This window comes from Triticum urartu, chromosome 5A (assembly GCF_056163025.1).
Source record: "Triticum urartu cultivar PI428250 chromosome 5A, HENAU_Tu73, whole genome shotgun sequence".
NCBI classification, from domain to species: domain Eukaryota; kingdom Viridiplantae; phylum Streptophyta; class Magnoliopsida; order Poales; family Poaceae; genus Triticum; species Triticum urartu.
The window spans coordinates 90,584,556-90,603,364 of record NC_141877.1 but is presented as its reverse complement, the minus strand read 5'-3'; the positions used below and the strand labels follow the sequence as shown (position 1 = coordinate 90,603,364).

Here is an 18,809-nt window from a genome sequence, read left to right as displayed (position 1 = left end):
TATAAAAATCAAACATTATAAACTTTGACCATATTTATAAACAAAAATAGGTACATCTAGAATACCAAATGCACATCATTGAATACATCGTGAGTTATATTTTCAGAATGCACATGTTTGGTATTGTAGGTGTAGACAATTTTCTCTATACACTTGATCAAAGTTGGCAAAGTCCGACTTTCACAAAAATCTATATGTACTACATTATGAAATGAAGGGATTATCATTTACTCATCGAGACACATGAAAATCTAACTAACTTAGCTAGATCATGAGCAACCTGATTGCTATCCCTTATTATAGTGAGCGAAACTAACATGATTAAAATCCCGAGTCATATAAAAGCAATCATAAAAAAATGACACCAGCTACCGAACCGATCTTCCTTCTTGCGGAGCCAAAACTACATCAACATTGCCAGACACATCCCAGCTCATGCCGATCATTGAGAAGCTTATGCGCAAACTGGCCATCTGGAAGGCCGCTCTTCTCAACCGCGGCGAGCGCCTCGCCCTGGTCCGCTAGGTCCTGAGTGCCATGCCGGTCCACCTACTCCTGGCCGTGGCAATCTCCCCTCCCATCCTCAAGAAGGCGAATTGCATCCTTCATAATTTCCTGTGGCATGGACGCACCGATGCGCGCGCTGGATCATGCTTGGTCAGCTGGGCGCGGGTTTGCCGCCCCCTGGACTTGGGTGGCTTAGGTATCCGTGAGTTTCGTCGCACTGGAATCTCGCTCCGCGTCCGCTGGCTCTGGCTGCAAGCTACAGACCCCTCTCGGCCCTGGGCTCACCTCAAGCTACCTCATGACCCCGAGGTGCTCCAGTTCTTTCGAGCTTCCACGATCTGGACCATTGGAGACGACACTTCCTGTCGCTTTTGGATCAACCCATGGCTGGATGGCAAATCTATCCTAGATGTTGCCCCTCATGTCACGACCCTCGTACCCCGCCGAGCTCGCAATTCCCGCACGGTGGCGGATGCGCTTGCTGATCGCCGCTGGATTGACGACATCCGGGGAGCTCTGGGTCTTGCGGCCACCGTGGAATACGTAAGCCTATGGATCCGTCTCCAGCATGTCGAGCTGCTCCCTCGCCCGGACTCGATTCGCTGGTGCTGGACGAAAAATGGGTGCTACTCGGCCTCCTCTTGCTACATCTCCCTCTTCCATGGCTCCACCTCCTCGGCCACCTGGCACCTCGCCTAGCAAACTAGTGCTCCGACCTCGGTGCAGTTCTTCATCTGGCTAGCCTCTCTCAACCGCTGCTGGTCCGCTGATCGCCTCGCGTGGCGCGGCTTACCCGACGAGCTGGCCTGCGTGCTTTGCTCTCAAGAGCCCGAGACCATGCACCACATCCTGGTGGGTTGTGTCTTCGCGCGAGCAACATGGCACGCTATTCTCTCCTGGCGCTCTCCAACTACGGCCATCCCAGACGACTCGGTTGGCTTCTTCGACTGGCTTCCTACTGCTCTCCTAGACACCCCGATGCCGAAGCGGCATGGACTCGCCACCGTGGCCTCACTCGTCGCATGGTCCCTCTGGCGGCACCGGAACGCTGTCATCTTCGACAATATTGCGCCCTCCCTGTCATCGCTAATTGTCGCAATCAAGGATGAAGCTCGCTCTTGGGCCATGGCTGGAGCTAGAGGAATGAACTCAGGGCTAGCTGTAACCTGATCGTGTCTTTTGGGGGTTGAGTAACCCTCCGTCTTCTACTCCTCTCGTCACCACATCGTCGCCATTCTTGTGCACGTCTCTGTGGTGATCTCCTGTAATTTCTAACTTTCTCCCCTATCAATGCAATTATACGCCATCTAGGCGTATTCCAAAGGAGACACCAGCTCTAATTTGCTACATCCAACAATCCTTGCCAAGTTTAGACCAAACCTGACTACTGTCGCCTCGGTGATGAACACATCAAAACAAAAAACTCATCTTCTCATTTGCAGCTGCCATAAACTTGCCATTGTGATTGCTGGTAATAGTATCGACCATTCCTTCTAGCTGATCATGACCGAATCCGGCATCAACATTTTTCATGTAACCCGTCCTAGGTTTAGTCCAAGCAACCTTACGTATTTTTGCTTTTGGACTGCATCCGATAACAAAGTTTGCTGCCATCCCTCTTATTGCTAGATTAATTGGGGAACACTTTGTGTCTATTCACCATGAGCAAGCTTCCTTCTTTCATACCATAAAGATCATCATGAGTAGCCATAGTTTCTCGTAGGTTTGGGAGGCCAAGAACATGCGCATCATGATCTGGAAGACATAGAAAATGCTCCAGTATATTTTCTTCGGTAAGATTGGCTCGACACGCTTTTTTTATAATATCATGGATTCCTAACAAGTTCCATACTACCGCCGCCTTATGACTTTCAAAAAACAAGTGCTTCAAATTACCAGGACCAAAATTGCATGCTGGGCAGTGCACCTTTACCTTCATATGCTTCGTTGCTAATATTGCCCGACAAGGAATGGCACTATGTAGTGCTCTCTTTATAAAAATCTTAATCTTGGTCGGACATGAAAGTTTCCACACTGAATCCCATATATCTGTGTTGGTGGATGATCCTACATTTGTATGAAGTTTATCAGCAAACATAAACTCCCACTCCTCATGATAGGCCGAACGTATCGTAAAGATCCCGGTTCTCGAGGGGTTCCATGCCACGAATTCTGTCATATCATGTAAAGGACGGGTATAGCCAAAATTCTACGAGCATCAACTGGCCAAAACGTTTGTCTCACCAACTGTCCATCCCAATCTCTTGATACATGATCTATGAGGTCACATACACACGAGAAGAGATTATTTCAATGAATAGTTTGAAATTTTTGGAGGGTGATTGGGGAATCCTGGGGTCATTCCTTATGTTAACGCTCTCACCATCACTGATTCTCAAAATATAGCCTCTTTGTAACGTATCCACCACTTCCATAATACTTTGCCATGTGTATGATGCTTTCCTCTTCAAAGTAGCACTCATCAAATCTCCCTTAGGAAAATATTTGGCCTTAAGAATTACAACACATAATGAGCCACAATTGTCAATCAATTGCCATGCCTGTCTAGCTAACAATGCAAGGTTGAAATAGTGGGTAAGCCAAGGTTGTCAATCAATTGCCATGCCTGTTTAGCTAACAATGCGAGGTTGAAATAGTGGTTATCTCTGAAACCGATGCCTCCTTGCTTTTTTGAAATGGACATATTCCACCATGCGAACCAGTGCATCTTCTTTTGTGTTGCATCATCACCCCACCAAAAACTTGACATCATATATGTGATTCCTTTGCAATTTTTAAGGAATTTTGAAGATCGACATCGCATAAGTTGCTATAGCTTAAGCAACTGATTCTAATAAAATATCTTGTACCTCCTGATGATAAACACTTCTCCTTCCATCCCATCAATCTTTGAATGAGCCGATCAATCAAATATTGAAAGCTGTCACTTTTATCAAGGCCTAGAGTTGCTGACAGCCCAGATACTTATCATTCAAAGCTTCTGTCATTCTATTAAGAGTAGTACAAATAGTTGCCTTCATATTAACTTCTGTACTGGGAATGAAAAGAATACTTGATTTATCCACACTAACAAGCTGTCCCGACGCTGCGCAATATGTATCAAGTATGGATTTCAAGCATGCAACATTCGTCTCATTTGCCTTCATTAAAATCAGAGAGTCATCAGCAAATAAAAGATTTACAACTGCAGGTGCGTCACGACAAACCTTTACTCCCTCCAGCTCTCCAGTTAATTCAGCATGAAATAAGAGGCCGTAAGTCCTTTCGTATATAGTAGGAAAAGGTACGGGGATAAAGGGTCCCCTTGTCGAAGACCTCAAGATGGTATGATAGTCTCTGTTTCAAAAGAATTAAATCTCACTTTATATTCCACTCACGCCACACATGTCATAATCAGATTTACCCAATCAACATGAAATCCTAGTTTCGAAAGCATTGCTTCCAGAAAAACCCACTCAACCCTATCATAGGCCTTGCATATCCATCTTCATCGCACACCATCCTTCCTTCCCTACCTTCTTCTGTTTAATGGTGTGCGGACTTTCATACACAATAAGGATGTTGTCCATAATCAGTTTCCCTAGAATAAAAGCACTTTGTGTAGGACTGATTATCTCTGGAAGGATAACTTGTGGCCTAGCCGCTATCATTTTTGATATAACCTTCTACACCACATTACAAAAACTAATAGGTCTAAATTGTGTCACCTTTTCTGGTGTTTGTACCTTAGGGATCATGAAAATTGTGGTATTATTCCACCCTTGTGGTATTACTCGACTATTGACCGCTTGCAGGACCTCCATAACCAGATCACCTCCGAGCATTGGCCAGAACCTCTTATAAAATATGGCATGAAGCCCATCCGGCCCAGGTGCCTTGAAATCCCAATGGAGAAAAGAGCCTTCCTTACTTCCCTAGACGTATAAGGGGCCATCAAGATTTCATTCATCTTCACAGTAACTATACCGTTCACATGATCCAGAACATTCATATTTGGTGCATGCACTTGCGAGGTAAAAAGTTTAGCAAAATACCCTATGATGATAGAGCTAGGATCACTCATATCTTCTCTGCACACACTTGTATCATCCAATAGTCGCTTGATGCAATTTCTTTTTTTACGAGCAGCTCTATGAAAAAAAGTTGTATTTCTATCTCCATGAAGTAATCAATTTACTCGTGCATGTTGTATATGAGCCACTCTTTAAACTATGAAGTATACACAATACCCGTGCATTACTATGAAATTAGTTGTATTCAATGATTTTTGTTGGACCCGGATAACTGGAAACGTTCCTCAGACGAGGACACCCATCGTTCCCTAGTTCTGTTCGAGCCACGTTTGCTAGAGGTAGTCCGGAGTCCCCTCCCAGCGAAACCCCTCCTATATATACGTATCTACTAAGCCTCTGATTAGGCAAACAATAATCTGTTTTCCTATGACACCGTTAAACATTAAAACTGAAAATTTGGATCTCAATTAAAAAGAATTGGGACGGCCATTTTCATATGACACTGTTAATCCATTTTCCTATGACACTGTTAAACATCTCCTAAGCCTCTGATTAGGCAAAAAATAATCCATTTTCCCATTAGTGACTCCCGGGTCTCAGTGGCTGAGCTGCGGCCGACGGTGGCCAAGCTCTAGCTTCGTATTGAGCCTTGGCAGGATAGGTGACTCTCTAAGGTGTCTCAGACGATTCTCATCAACTCCTCTCTGTCCAGCCTGCTTCTGTTCCTCATGAGTTTCTACAGTCTCCATGAGACCGTGCACCATGAGATCACTAAGGTGCATGCTAGATTCTTCTGGACGGGTGACAACAATAAACATAACACTACTGCAGGATGCTGCTAACGCGACACTATGATCAGAGCCCCTTCGATGAAACTGTGTGCGATGTAATAATCGCAAACGACGGTGTAAAAAAACCTGTCAAAAAGGTGCAAAATGTTTGTGATGGAGGATGCATCAAACACAGTTCAGATTTTGGTTGCGTATGCGATGCGGGGCATATGGTTCAATTCAATTAACTATTTGCGATGATGAGGAACAAAAGAAACGGGCAGCCAGATGAAGGTGTGTGCAATATACAACATACGGTTCACTCGGACGAACTGTTTGTGATTAGGCAACACCAAAGAAACGGTCAGCCAGATCAAGGTGTGTGCAATATATGACATGCGGTTCAATTGGATAAATTGTATGCTTTGAGCCAAGAAAACCGAAACAGTTCAATATAACAAGATGTGTGTTATACGCGGCAAAGAGGTTTGTAATCAGAAATGTGTGCGAAGACTGATAATAACATAGACGATTGCTGCTAATAAGTCATGTGTGTTGTGGGCAAACGCTTGGTGGTATACAATTGTCAGCGATTGATGAAATCATCACCGACGGGTTCCCCAGTATGCTCAGTGTGCGATGTCATTGCACACAGAACAACAACATATGTACTTATAACTTATAAGGACTTGATTCCATAAACAGATTGAACATCCAATTACATATGTGGCTAGTACACACATGTCCTTTGCACATACCAAAGTACGTTCCAAAATGCCTAGGAAACTCAAATAATGTATTAAAAGGCAAAACAAACTGTGAATAATTTCATATTTTTAGGACGACCCTACTATAGTTGCATGCTGCCTCTGTAAAATAAATCAAGGCAGGAAGAGACAGCGTATGTCGTTTCACACACATAGGGGACAAGGTCCCTCTCGGAACCATGAGCCTTTTTGAGAGAAGCTCCGGTTTGTAAGAAGTTTGTACCAAAACTTGTCCCAAATTGGACTAATTTTTTACCACAACATGATGGTGCTATGTCATAACACCATGCCAAGTTTCATAATTTTGAGGCGAGTTTTGGATTTACAGTAATTTTAAAACCAGATTTCTCAATGTTTACTGTCGAGTCGGCACCGCCCTGGATAGGCCTTTTCCTCGTGGGTCCCAAATGACAAATCCAAATTTGTCGCTACCATGCAGCTTTTCTTATTAAGAATTACAGCCCATTTGGTGTGCTAGCTGAAAATAAGTTTGTGGGTGCTGGTGGGCGCTAAGAACTTGTGGTTCTGTAATGAACAAAGATCTCAAGGATCCCGCGAGAGTGAGGCTCTTTCCCTATGTTGTGAATGCTTATAATATTTATGTCTTAATTAAAGAAATGGCAAGCCATTGGCCCAATATGAAAGAAAATGTGGGTCAAACCCTAGTTGAAAAGGGCAACAATGTCTAACTCTAGCTTACAGAAGGTACAAAAGCACAAGGATTAATTGTTCATCAGGTTTACACATAAACCAGATTGAATAGGACAATGACATCTAACTCAACCAAAGTTTTCGACAGTTACAATCAAATGGATCAGTCTGATCCATAAAATCAAGACCCCAATACAATAATTCTACTGCTCCATGATGACCACAAGCTGTTGTAAATAGAAGCCGAACACGATCAAAAGCCCTTAGGTCCACCTGAAACTTCTTTTTATGCTCTTCAACACTTGTAGCCGTGAGTAATTTCTTGTTGAAAAACTTAATCCTCACGGACAATAGTGCCCTCGCATTCAACATGAAGAATCTGACAAAGCTAGTGTTTGCACTGTTGGATGAATATCGTTCCAGCGTTACTGTCTTCAAACGAATGAGATCTGAGAAAATCCCCGTGCTTCATCAACCATCGATTAGTTATACCTTTTTCTCCATGTGTTGTTGCCTAAATAGAGATGAAGATTGAAAACAGTTAATGTCTAAAAAAGATTATGTTGAAAGAGTGATAGCTGAAGGATTAATTATAGTACATTATATATGGGATTTCAATGTGCGTGAAATCATCACCTTTATATACAAATTCTCCAGACATGGAAAGCATTGTAGCAAGGCAATAATGATGTTGAGATCAAAACACCACATACTGATATATAAGGTCTTGACAGAATCCACCACCACTGATAGGATGGACAAGCACTTCATTGAGCATAGAACATAATATTAGCATGGAAAGTGTACTCCAAGATGATACTTAACTTATGCGCACAAATGAAAAATGCAAATTACAAAAGTGTATGTGAATAATATACAATACCTCAGTAGGTGTGGAGGCAAACACCATCTCGAACCATTTAAATGGATCACGAATTGCACCCAAGGTCTCCAGTTTAGGCGCAGAGACCACATTTATTTGCGTAGGTTTATAACAACAATCAAGGACCAACCTTTGAAGTGAAGGGGCATCTTCGATGATGAGCTCCTGTCCTTCAGAACTAATTCCAATGCTTACAAGGTGAGGTGACTTTATTTTGAGACAAGGGATATCAATTCCTGCTCGAAAAACAAGCACCAAACACTCTAGTGCAGGGCAGCTGGAGTGGATGATGCTGTGTAGTGAGGCCTCTGACAGATGAACCAACATAAGCGCAAGTTTTTTCAAGAGTGGCAGTCGAAACATTTGTACCAGATTGTCTGCTAGATGGCACTGGGTCAAGGTGGCGGTGTAGAGAGAGGAGGAAAACCATGAGATGGGCATGGGTGGTGAGGGCACAGATGCATCTATTGGTGGTAACCTATCACTGTAGTAATGGTAGAACTCAAGCTGCCGGAGTTTATCAAATTGACGGGATGTCAGCCAGGCGGCCACCGTGCAAGGTATGTCCAGCAGGTAGCATGCTGGGATGCAAATGCGTTGAACGGAGCTCCCATGGGAGGAGATGATGGCTCCAGGGAGTTCAGAATCATCATCGACAGATAGCTGACGACCGTCGAGATTAAGAGGCATGGTGCGCCACAGAGTGCGCCACCGAGATGCGAGGACTTGTGTGCGGCAGCCATCCTTGGTGGGGAGAAGGGAGATGATCCCCCCAAGGATGTCGTCTGGGAGATCGCTGATGCGGTCCGCCGGAGATTCTACTGGTTCCTCAGGTCCAGGGGGGCGCTTCTGGCCGCACAGCCGGGTCCAAGATCTACATCCGGTGGTGGTGCTAGACAGAGCCTCATCTGTGTACATACCAATCTGAAAGAAAAAATGGCATACCATGTAGGACATTTGAAATCAATTCTCAAGATCAGGAAGAAAAAAAGGCACAAACATACATGTAGGTGACTGACCGGTTTTCCGTTCGAGTCGCAGTTGTTGCCGGAGTTGCTATTGACCTCCGGCTCCGGCTGGGGGCACGACGACGCCGACGAATTCAAGGTCGTGCTGCTGCCCACGCGGGACCTCGTCGGCGACGACTAAAACCTCTGTGGCCAGCTTGACGCGTTGTGCGGGTGCTTCACCAGCCCTGGCGTCGCCACTCGCTCCGATGGTGCGCTTCGGCGGCATCGTCATACACTCCGGAGTCCAGACGTCGGTGACCACTGTGGACCGGGGGTGCGGCCGCCTATTATGGCCGGTGGCCTGGGCGCGCAATTAATATGGACCAGTGGGAGCGAGGCAGGCTATGGTCAAAAGTTGTTTCGCCTCTCGGTGAGCTTGCGCGGCGGAGTCTGCCATTCCTACCATCATTTCACATAGCTACTCGCACGCGTCCCCGTCAATACACACACCTGCATGCACGCCTATCGATATGCCTGCGCGGCGTACTGCTTGCATGCGTTCTGTCAACTGACGCCTGCTCACACGACACACGAGGCGTGTGGTAGCACGTATATTTTTTGGTTTATTTTCTACTGTTTTACTGCTTCACCGAACCATTTGTGTTGAAGAGATGCACAAATCCTGCATTGAACATCTCGCACGCTTCCCGGTGAACCTGCACACCGGACGAGTTTTGGATTAACTAGAATTTAAAAACCAGGCATCTCAATGTTTTGCCGGCAATCAACGGTGCCCCGGTGTTTGAAATTCATTCCCATTTCTTGCATGGGACCTAAGCACACCCAAGGACACATATTTGATTTTTCAACCAATTTATATGCACTGGAGCATGTGCATGTAGTTCACATTTGAATTATGCACATAAAATGCATTGAAAACTCAGTTAATGCATAAAAATGTCCAAACGAACCCCGAAAAATCACAAAAATTCACACAACACTCCTGTTGTTCTATGTTGACACGATATTTTTTTGAAAGCAATAAGAGGCAATGGATATCATTTCGTCCCCAAAGGTGGGACGTTCCCTACCGAAAACCATCATGCTTGTTGTGAGAAGCTCCGGTTTGTGAGAAGCATATACCCAAACCTGCCCTAAATGGGACAAAATTTATACCATGACATGTTGATGCCGCTGCACGATAGCATGCCAAGTTCCATGAATTTCATATGAGTTTTGGATTTACTATAATTTAAAAATCAGGCATCTCAATGTTTTGCCGACAATCAACGGTGCCCCGGTGTTTGAAATTCATTCCCATTTCTTGCATGGGACCTAAGCATGCACCCAAGCACACATATTTGATTTTTCAACCAATTTATATGCACCAGAGCATGTGCATGTAGTTCAAATTTGAATTATGCACATAAAATGCATTGAAAACTCAGTTAATGCATAAAAATGTCCAAACGAACCTCGAAAAATCACAAAAAATCACACAACACTCCTGTTGTTCTATGTTGACACGAGATTTTTTTTGAAAGCAATAAGAGGCAATGAATATCGTTTTGTCCCCAAAGGTGGGACGTTCCCTACCGAAAACCATCATGCTTGTTGTGAGAAGCTCCGGTTTGTGAGAAGCATGTACCCAAACCTGCCCCAAATGGAAAAAAAATTGTACCATGGCATGTTGATGCCGCTCCATGATAGCATGCCAAGTTTCATGAATTTCAGACGAGTTTTGGATTTACTAGAATTTAAAAACCAAGCATCTCAATGTTTTGCCGGCAATCAACGGTGCCATGGTGTTTGAAATTCATTCCCATTTCTTGTATGGGACCTAAGCATGCACCCAAGGACAAAGATTTGATTTTTCAACGAATTTATATGCACTGGAGCATGTGCATGTAGTTCAAATTTGAATTATGCACATAAATGCATTAAAAACTCACTTAATGCATAAAAATGTCCAAACGAACCCTGAATAATTCCAATTCTTTTATGATCACTGCAGATAAAAGGTCTAGCAATTCAAACACCGTCCATGGCCATTGTGACCCCATTATGTAATTCAAATCAAGACCAAAAATCAACTAGATCCCACACAATTTATTATAACCAACCGTGTGAGATGCAGCACAAAATATCTTTGGACCGTGTCTGAATAAGGGACCGTGTCTGATGACACTTTGCACACCCGTTTTTTGTCTGAAGCCATTCCAAATTTTTGGCTTCCGCGGAAATATCTACCACCCCGCCCCTCCCCCTTACCAAAATCCACATTCCCCCTCTTTCTGCCTTCCTTTCCAAGTTGAAACCTTCACTCCTTGCTTGCAACGCCGCCGCCTCCTCGCCGGTAACCCTTCTTCACGCTACTCGGCCTCGCCTATCCAGGCAGGTAATCCACACCCGACCCCCATCCTCCTCCTCCTTCCACATCCCACATGCCCCGACCGCCGGCGTGAGCGCGACACCTTCCACCCAAATCACCGACCCCTCCACCAAATAAGCGCCGGCCTAAGCCATGGTGCACGCAGTATAGCCAGGATCTCAAGGAGCATTTGGCAGCGGAGAAGCAAATCGCGGCCGCACGCGCGGATGAGGTCGCGATGGCTGCCATTCGTGCCGACCCCCAGATCTTGGAGGAGCACCTCGTCGTCGAGGCCACCGTTGATGCCTCGCGCGCCAATGCCGCGATGCAGTTGGCTGCTTTAAACGACAGTTCGTGGTGTTTTCTCGAGGCCACCGTCGGTGCCTTTGACGAAGACTACGAGGTGTTTTCTCAGCATGCACGTGCTTACCTCATCTTGAGAGCCAGCAGGTTGGTGCCCGGAGCGGCTTAGGCAACTCACCACTACAACAAGGGCACCCACGATGCGGAGGCCTCGCCCTCTTCCATGTCCAAGGAGCCAATCGTCATCGATATATCCGACAATGAGGAGTAGCTTGTCTAATTAGCTCACTATAAGGACCCATGTTCAGTTTGCTAGCTACTGCCTTTCCTTAAAAAATTCTAGTGAATTGTGCTATCTAATTTTACCATGCAATCTTATGCTATAGTGTATATGTTCTATATGTCGTGCAATGTGGTGTTCAATGAACTGCTTGGTTCAATTCCGCAAATGTGATGTTCAATTCTTCAGGGTGCAATATTTCCAAGTTGTTAAGCATGCTTGGTTTGGTTAACTTTCTGATCTTCTATTAGGAGTATGTTATATTGTCCAATTGGTGTTTAGTTAACTGCTTGGTTCACTTGTTGTGGTGTTTAGTTAACTGCTTGGTTCAATTCTGCAATGCGATGTTCAATTGTTGTGGCTGCATTCTGTTATTGTATACCATGTGAGGAATAAATCGAATTTGGCTGTACTAAATACATGAGAAACAAATACAATTACTATATTTCCAAGTTGTTAAGCATGCTTTGTTTGGTTAACTGTCTGATCTTCTATTAGGAGTATGTTATGTTGTGCAATGTGGTGCTCAGTTAACGTTTGGTTCATTTGTTGTGGTGTTTAGTTAACTGCTTGGTTCAATTCTGTAATGCGATGTTCAATTGCTATGGCTGCATTCCGTTATTGTATACCATGTGAGGAATAAATCGAATTTGGCTGCACTTAATACATGAGAAACATATACAAGTGCTGTATTTCCTAGTTCTTAATCATGCTTGGTTTGGATAAATGGGTTTTCCATGTGGCTTGAATTAATCCAATGAATCTGCAATGTGCTTATTTATCATCAACATATTTTACTGATAGCATGCGAACCCTTACTTAACCTGATGACTAACTACCTTATATGTGTTGCAGGGAAACAATGGGAAGCACCGAGGTTTAAAAGATGGTACTAACTATTATACCTTGCCTTTTTGTATTCCTTTGCCCCATTTCCAATATAGAGAAGATATTTATGCACATCCTTGTTTTCAGGCTTCACTGATGGTTACCTCTCAAACCACCTCTGTGGTCAGGAGGCGAGGAAAGTTTTCATACAACACCCACGGTTCAATATTGAAGTGTTCCTGAAGAGGTCAAAGGATGGTCGGTCAATCATCTACGGGCACTGGCCTAAAGCTGCAAAGACCTTCAACATGAATGAAGGCTCAATATTCGCCTTCTGCTTCAGCAGTTTTCTAGATGAGATGCATCTCTCTATGTACCGTCTATGATGCTAATTTCGAAAGGTTCTAGATGTTTCATGTGAAACTTGGTGCTGGCGCAGTTGTGTAATGGGGTAGCTGAGTGCTGAAGCTATATCATGTTGTACCATGATGTATTTCAATTATGGAATCCTGCTTCCGTAATATGGAAATGGAATATATTATGTTCTTAATATGAATGTCAATTATATTAGTAAATGGATTATTAATAATAGGCCAATTAGCCCGCTAATTGGCCAATTCGCTTGCTAATTGGGTTTTCCTATTGCAAACGGTTAATGAGAAACCACCGTGGGCGATGACCTCAGGCAACACACACAGTTTCTAGGAATAAACTGTGTTGGATCAATGAACAATCACACACGACATTCTCTTCAAAACTGTTTGTGTTATGCCACCTTGCGCAAACGTTTTCCTTGTAGTGACTATGTGGGATGTATATACGAACAAAAACGTTTATTGGTGACTGACTGTGTGGGATGTACTTATGACCGGAAATGATTTCGCCTGTATAACTGTATTTTTTAGCACTATTGTACGTATTTCTGTATTTGAGTGCTCGTCGGTCACACACGACCTCATTTTGCCGAGCGTGTGTGCCAGGAGGGCATATCCCCAACGGTTTCTGGGTCGTGTGGGAAGGACCCCCCTATCTCCCACACTCACTTGACGACGGTTCCGAATGCCCTCACGGAAAGGGGTTAAAAACCGTTTGTTTAGGACTGACGCGCACCAGTGTAAGTACCACATGGTCAGCTAGCCTGACATCTGCAAGCCTCGTGACCAGGGCAGGCTCGGGATCATGTGCTCCAAATGCATGACCACAGAAAGAAATGCACTAGTTTGTTGTCTCATATATCAATTAGATTGAATAGATGGGCTGAGGTGCTACAAAAAGTTTGTCACGTAAGATGAAAATATGTGTTGTGTTGTTGCTAACGAGCTTAACGAGCTACTCGTGAAACTCGTTAGCTCGTTCATTAAGCTCGTTAAGCTTAACGAGATGAAATCAATGATTGGCTCTGTTCATTAAGAAGCAAGCTACGAGCTTAACGAGCCGAACTATCGAGCGCTCATTAAGCTCGTGAGCTACGAGCTTTTGGTCCAGCCCTAAACATCGCCCTTCTGACTTGTTGGCTTTGGAGCATCGCACAAGGGCAAGGAGGTATCTGGCTTGACATCATCCGGAACAGTACTTGCGTGGACAACCCCTGGCCTTCTGTCAGCGTTCCGGCGGATCCCAATTCTAGCAGTCCGTTGTCCAGCTACTCCCAGTTCTCCGGATCGGGACATCCATCTCGATGGGCTCCGGTTCAAATACTTTGTTTTGGTTTGACTGGTGGGCTGGGGACATCCCCTTCATCGCCCGCTTCCCAGATTTATTCTCCTTCGAGGTTGATCCTAGGATCTCTGTCAAGGACGCCCTTATTGACTTAGGGCGCCTTGCCTTCCGGCGGCCATTCGGGCCACTGAACCTTGTGGCTTGGCATGAGCTGCTCGACTGCATTTCTCTCCACGAGCCGGATGTGGACCTTGATATTGACCACAACTCTTGGCGTTTTGAGCCTTCAGGCGTCTTCTCCACTAAGTCCCTCTACCAGGCCATTGCGCCCTCCACCACTCCTTTGGCCCTCACTGTCGTGTGGTCCATTCGCCTACCTTTGAAGATTAGGATCTTCATGTGGCAATGCATTCACGATCGGACCCCCTTCGCTCAGAAATTCCGTCTTCCCCTACCGTACTCCAGCTTAGTAGTTTCCACCACCCGTCCAGGGTTGAGCCCTGGGATTTTGGAGGTCCGCAAGCGGAATGGCCTGGGTAACGGACTCTGCCCCCTATGTGGAATGATCAAGGACTCGAATCACATCTTCTTCACTTGCGTATCTACCCAATTCTTTTGGAGCTGCTTTCGGGACGCGGTTGGTGGTAATTGGTGTCACTCCAATTTCCCCGACCTATTGTCCAAACTTCAGGCCTCCCCTCAGCGCGCTCGCCACATTAGGTGGTTGAAGATTGGGTCCTTGCCTGGACCCTATGGACAGTTCACAACAGACTTGTGATCCAGCGCATTTCGCTTCGACGTGCTACCGACGCTCTTTTCAGGTTACTTGCAGCTTTGGCGGCTGCTTAGTCGCCCCCTGGATCGCGACGGCATCACCGCCTTCATCGTCGACCTTCACTTGATGGCACTCTTCTTTTCACTGAGGCAGTCCTGGATTAGGGGGTCCTCGGGTGTCCAGACTATTTGATATGGGCCGGACTGATGGGCCGTGAAGATAAAGCAGAAGACTATCCCCCGTGTTTGGGTAGGACTCCTATATGCGTGGACGGCAAGTTTGGTGTCCGGATATGTTATTTCCTTCCTCTGCAAACCAACTCTGTACAACCCTAGGCCCCTCCGGTGTGTATATAAATTGGAGGGTTTAGTCTGTAGAGGCTATCAGAATAATCATAGGCTAGATAGCTAGGGTTTAGCCATTACAATCTCGAGGTAGATCAACTCTTGTAACCCCTATACACATCGAATATAATCGAGCATGATGTAGGGTTTTACCTCCTTTAAGAGGGCCTGAACCTGGGTAAAACATTGTGTCCCTTGTGTCCCTTGTTACCATCGATCCTCAGATACACAACTTGGGACCCCCTACCCGAGATCTGCTGGTTTTGACACTGACAGTCGCCGCCGCTCCCTCCGCCACCTCCAGAGCCGGATTACACTACAAAAAAAAGACACATCCGTGACATTTCGGGCCAAACGAATTTTTTTCTTCTGTAATACATATGACACTTCTATGACCATAATTGTGACAAAACCCAGTATCATCATAGATGTGGTGGGCTCCTACTTCCATGACAAAAAATCATGACAAAAAATGGGCTTTTCGTCCTGGGCGGGCCGGAGACGCAGCTGCATGAAATTCTTTGGGCCGTCCATGACGGGAAAAACCGTGGTAGAAGCGAGGGCGAGGAAAATTTCGGGGAGTTCCCGGTTACGGTGGGAGGTCGGGGGCCGAGCGATGCGCGTTTCTCTCGTACACGTACGCGCGTGTGTGCGAGGCGTTGGCTCTAACTGAACCCGAGCGAGGCGTTGGGCTCTAACTGAACCCGAGCGATTGCACTGCAGGCTACGCGTTACTGAACCCGAGCGATCGATCGATGGCTGTTAACTGAACCCGATCGAGCGATTCCTTCGCTACTGCTGTTAACTGAAGCCGATCGATGCTGCCTCTGGGATGAACAGTGAGCGTTGCGGGGGGGGGGGGGGGGTTGGATGAACAGTGAGCGGTGGCATTGCCTCTGGATGAACAGGACCCCGTGGCGTGGTGGAGGGCTGGATGAACAGTAGATGGTGGAGGGGTGCCCGTGGAGGGGTGGTTGAACAGGACCCCGTGGTGTGGGGGGCTGGATGAACAGTAGACGGTGGAGGGGTGCCCGTGGAGGGGTGGTTGAACAGTAGCCGGTGGAGTAGCACGCGGTGGAGGCCGGATGAACAGGAGCCCGTGGAGGCTGGAGGAGGTCGACGGTAGCCCATGGAGGCTGGAGGAGGTCGACGGTGGAGATGAACAGTATCCTGTGGAGTCCCGTTTTGCGGTACGCCACACCCCTCCCGATGAACAGGACCCCCGTTTCGACCATAGGAGGCCCGTTTCGTCCGTTTTGCGGTACGCCACACCCCTCCCGATCAACAGGACCCCCGTTTCGAACATAGGAGGTCCGTTTCGTCCGTTTTGCGGTATGCCACACCCCTCCCGATCAACAGGACCCACGTTTCGGCCGTAGGAGGTCCGTTTCCTCCGTTTTGCGGTACACCACACCCCTCCCGATCAACAGGACCCCGTTCCGAACGTAGGAGGTCCGTTTCCTTCGTTGTGCGGTACGCCAGGCCTTGTTTCCATCGTCTGTTCCGTCCAAGCCCTCCCGATGAACACGGCCACGCATTCCGTTCCGACCCAGCCGGTTGGCTCCCACGCGTTCCGTTGCCTCCCGATGAACACGACGCATTTCGTTGCCTCCCCATGAACACGACGCATTCTGTTGCCTCCCCACGAACATGACGACGATGATGTTTCTCCGTTCCGACCCATCCATGTACACAAGCCCTGTCCGTACGTATGCACGAGTAGGCGTTTGAGACCCCGCCCGTATGTACACATACGTGGCCGTATTTTCTTTCTTGCACCCTAGCCGCTGTACGTAAGTGTACATGCTACGTGTGCGCCTCTACTACGACACGTACGCGCCTCTACTACGACACGTGCGCGCCTCTACATCCACCAGTATATATGTACGTACACGTTCGCGACCAGAATGACAACACTACATACGCTTCGACCAGGTGGGTCCCGACTGTCAGGCACTTCCTTGCGTGCGAAGATGTAGCTGGTGGGTCCCAGCAGTCAGGGGGGAAACGTTTTTTTTTGCGAAATATGGTGGCCCGTCCGGTGGGTCCCCGCTGTCAGGTGGACGAACAATTATTTTGCACGTAATAAGGAGGCACTTCCTTGCTGCGGCCGTGGACCCAGCTGTCAACCTCTCCATGTACAGTCCATGTCTGATGGAAGTCGTTCCTTGACCAAGTTGACCATGCCGCGCCGAGAGCACCAGGGCGGTGGACGACGGCGAGGCCTAGGAAGGGGATGACGCGGAGCCGGGGAAGACGCGACAGTGGATGCCCACGCGTAGAGGAGTACGAGGGTTCACTGGTTCATTGCGGTGTGAGGCCGCCGTCGCCGCAAAATAATAGGGGGTGTGGGTGAGTAGAGGGTTGGCCTGGCCAGCGGTGGGAGTAGTAGAGGACGGTGAGGCCTCCGCCGCATCGTAGCCGGCCATGGGAGGCAGGAGCACGAGGCATGACCGGCGCTGGTTTGGGTGGCTGGAGCAAGAAGACCAGAGGTTGAAGAAGCACTACGGCCGTTGGATGGACATCATATGGTCACTGGAGCTAGAATCGTGCATATTGACTAAGTTGACAAAGCCCTCCGTCCCCGTCAACTTAGTAGGCCCACAAGTCAGCCTGCCACTATACTGGGTCCCAGCTAACAGGGGGAGTATTCATTTTTTGTGCGTAACAAGGAGGCACTTCCTTGCGTGCGAAGATATAGCTGGTGGGTCCGAGCTGTCAGCGGCGGTATCATTTTTTTCGTGAAATACAGAGGCCCTTTCGGGGGGTCCCTGATGTCAGGTGGAGGAATCATTATTTTGCGCGTAATAAGGAGGCATTTCATTGCGTGCGGTCGTGGACCCAACTGTCGGCCTCTCCACGTACAGTCCACTTTAGATGCATGTCGGTCGTTGACCACGTTGACCAGGCCGCACTGAGAGCACCAGGGCGGTGGATGACGGCGAGGCCTAGGAAGGGAACGCCATGGAGGCAGGGAAGACTCGGTAGTTGTTTCCCACGCGGAGGGGAGTACGACTGTACGAGGGTTTACTGGTTCGTCTGCCGTTGCTGGAGAATAACAGCAGGTGTGGGTGAGTAGAGGGATGGCTAGGCCAGCGATGGGAGTACGGTGAGGCGATGAGGCCTGCGCGGCAGCAGAGCCGGCCGCGGGGAGGAGGGAGCAGGCGGTCCCGCCGGCGCTTGTTTGAGCGGCTAGAGCAGGAAGAGCAGAGATTAAAGAAGCACGACGGTCGTTGGATGGCCATCCAACAGTCACTGCTTGTGCATCAACCTTTTTCAGGAAAGCGTCAAATCTGTGGAAAACAGCATACAACCCATCTTCCATTATTTCTAATAATTTACAGCCCATTTTCTAATTATTAAGGTTTTTTGGAGCCCATATTGTTTTTGTTAGCATTACAACCCATATTGTGGCCACGGTTAAAAAATTATACGAAATTTTGCATATTTCGGTGCGGTCGGAACTGTTTTTAATCCCGAAATTTCGACTCACATTCAAACTGATTTTAAAAATAAATGTATATCAATATAAAATCCAACAAATTCTCCATACATAAAAATTAATGTAATTTAAAATCTCAAAATGAAAAAAAAAGATATTTGAAACTAATTGCCGGTTTGATGTGTTTTAAAAATGTACAACCCATTTCTCATTACTGATGGGCCATTTTCTCGGCCAGCCGAATG

The 18,809-nt window shown here is 46.8% G+C and overlaps 1 pseudogene; it reads right to left on the bottom strand.

Annotated features, from left to right (window-relative positions):
* Positions 1–7,496: 7,496 nt before the first annotated feature.
* On the bottom strand, positions 7,497–8,848 carry LOC147970433 (putative F-box/FBD/LRR-repeat protein At1g78760; annotated as a pseudogene).
* Between the last annotated feature and the right edge of the window lie 9,961 nt (positions 8,849–18,809).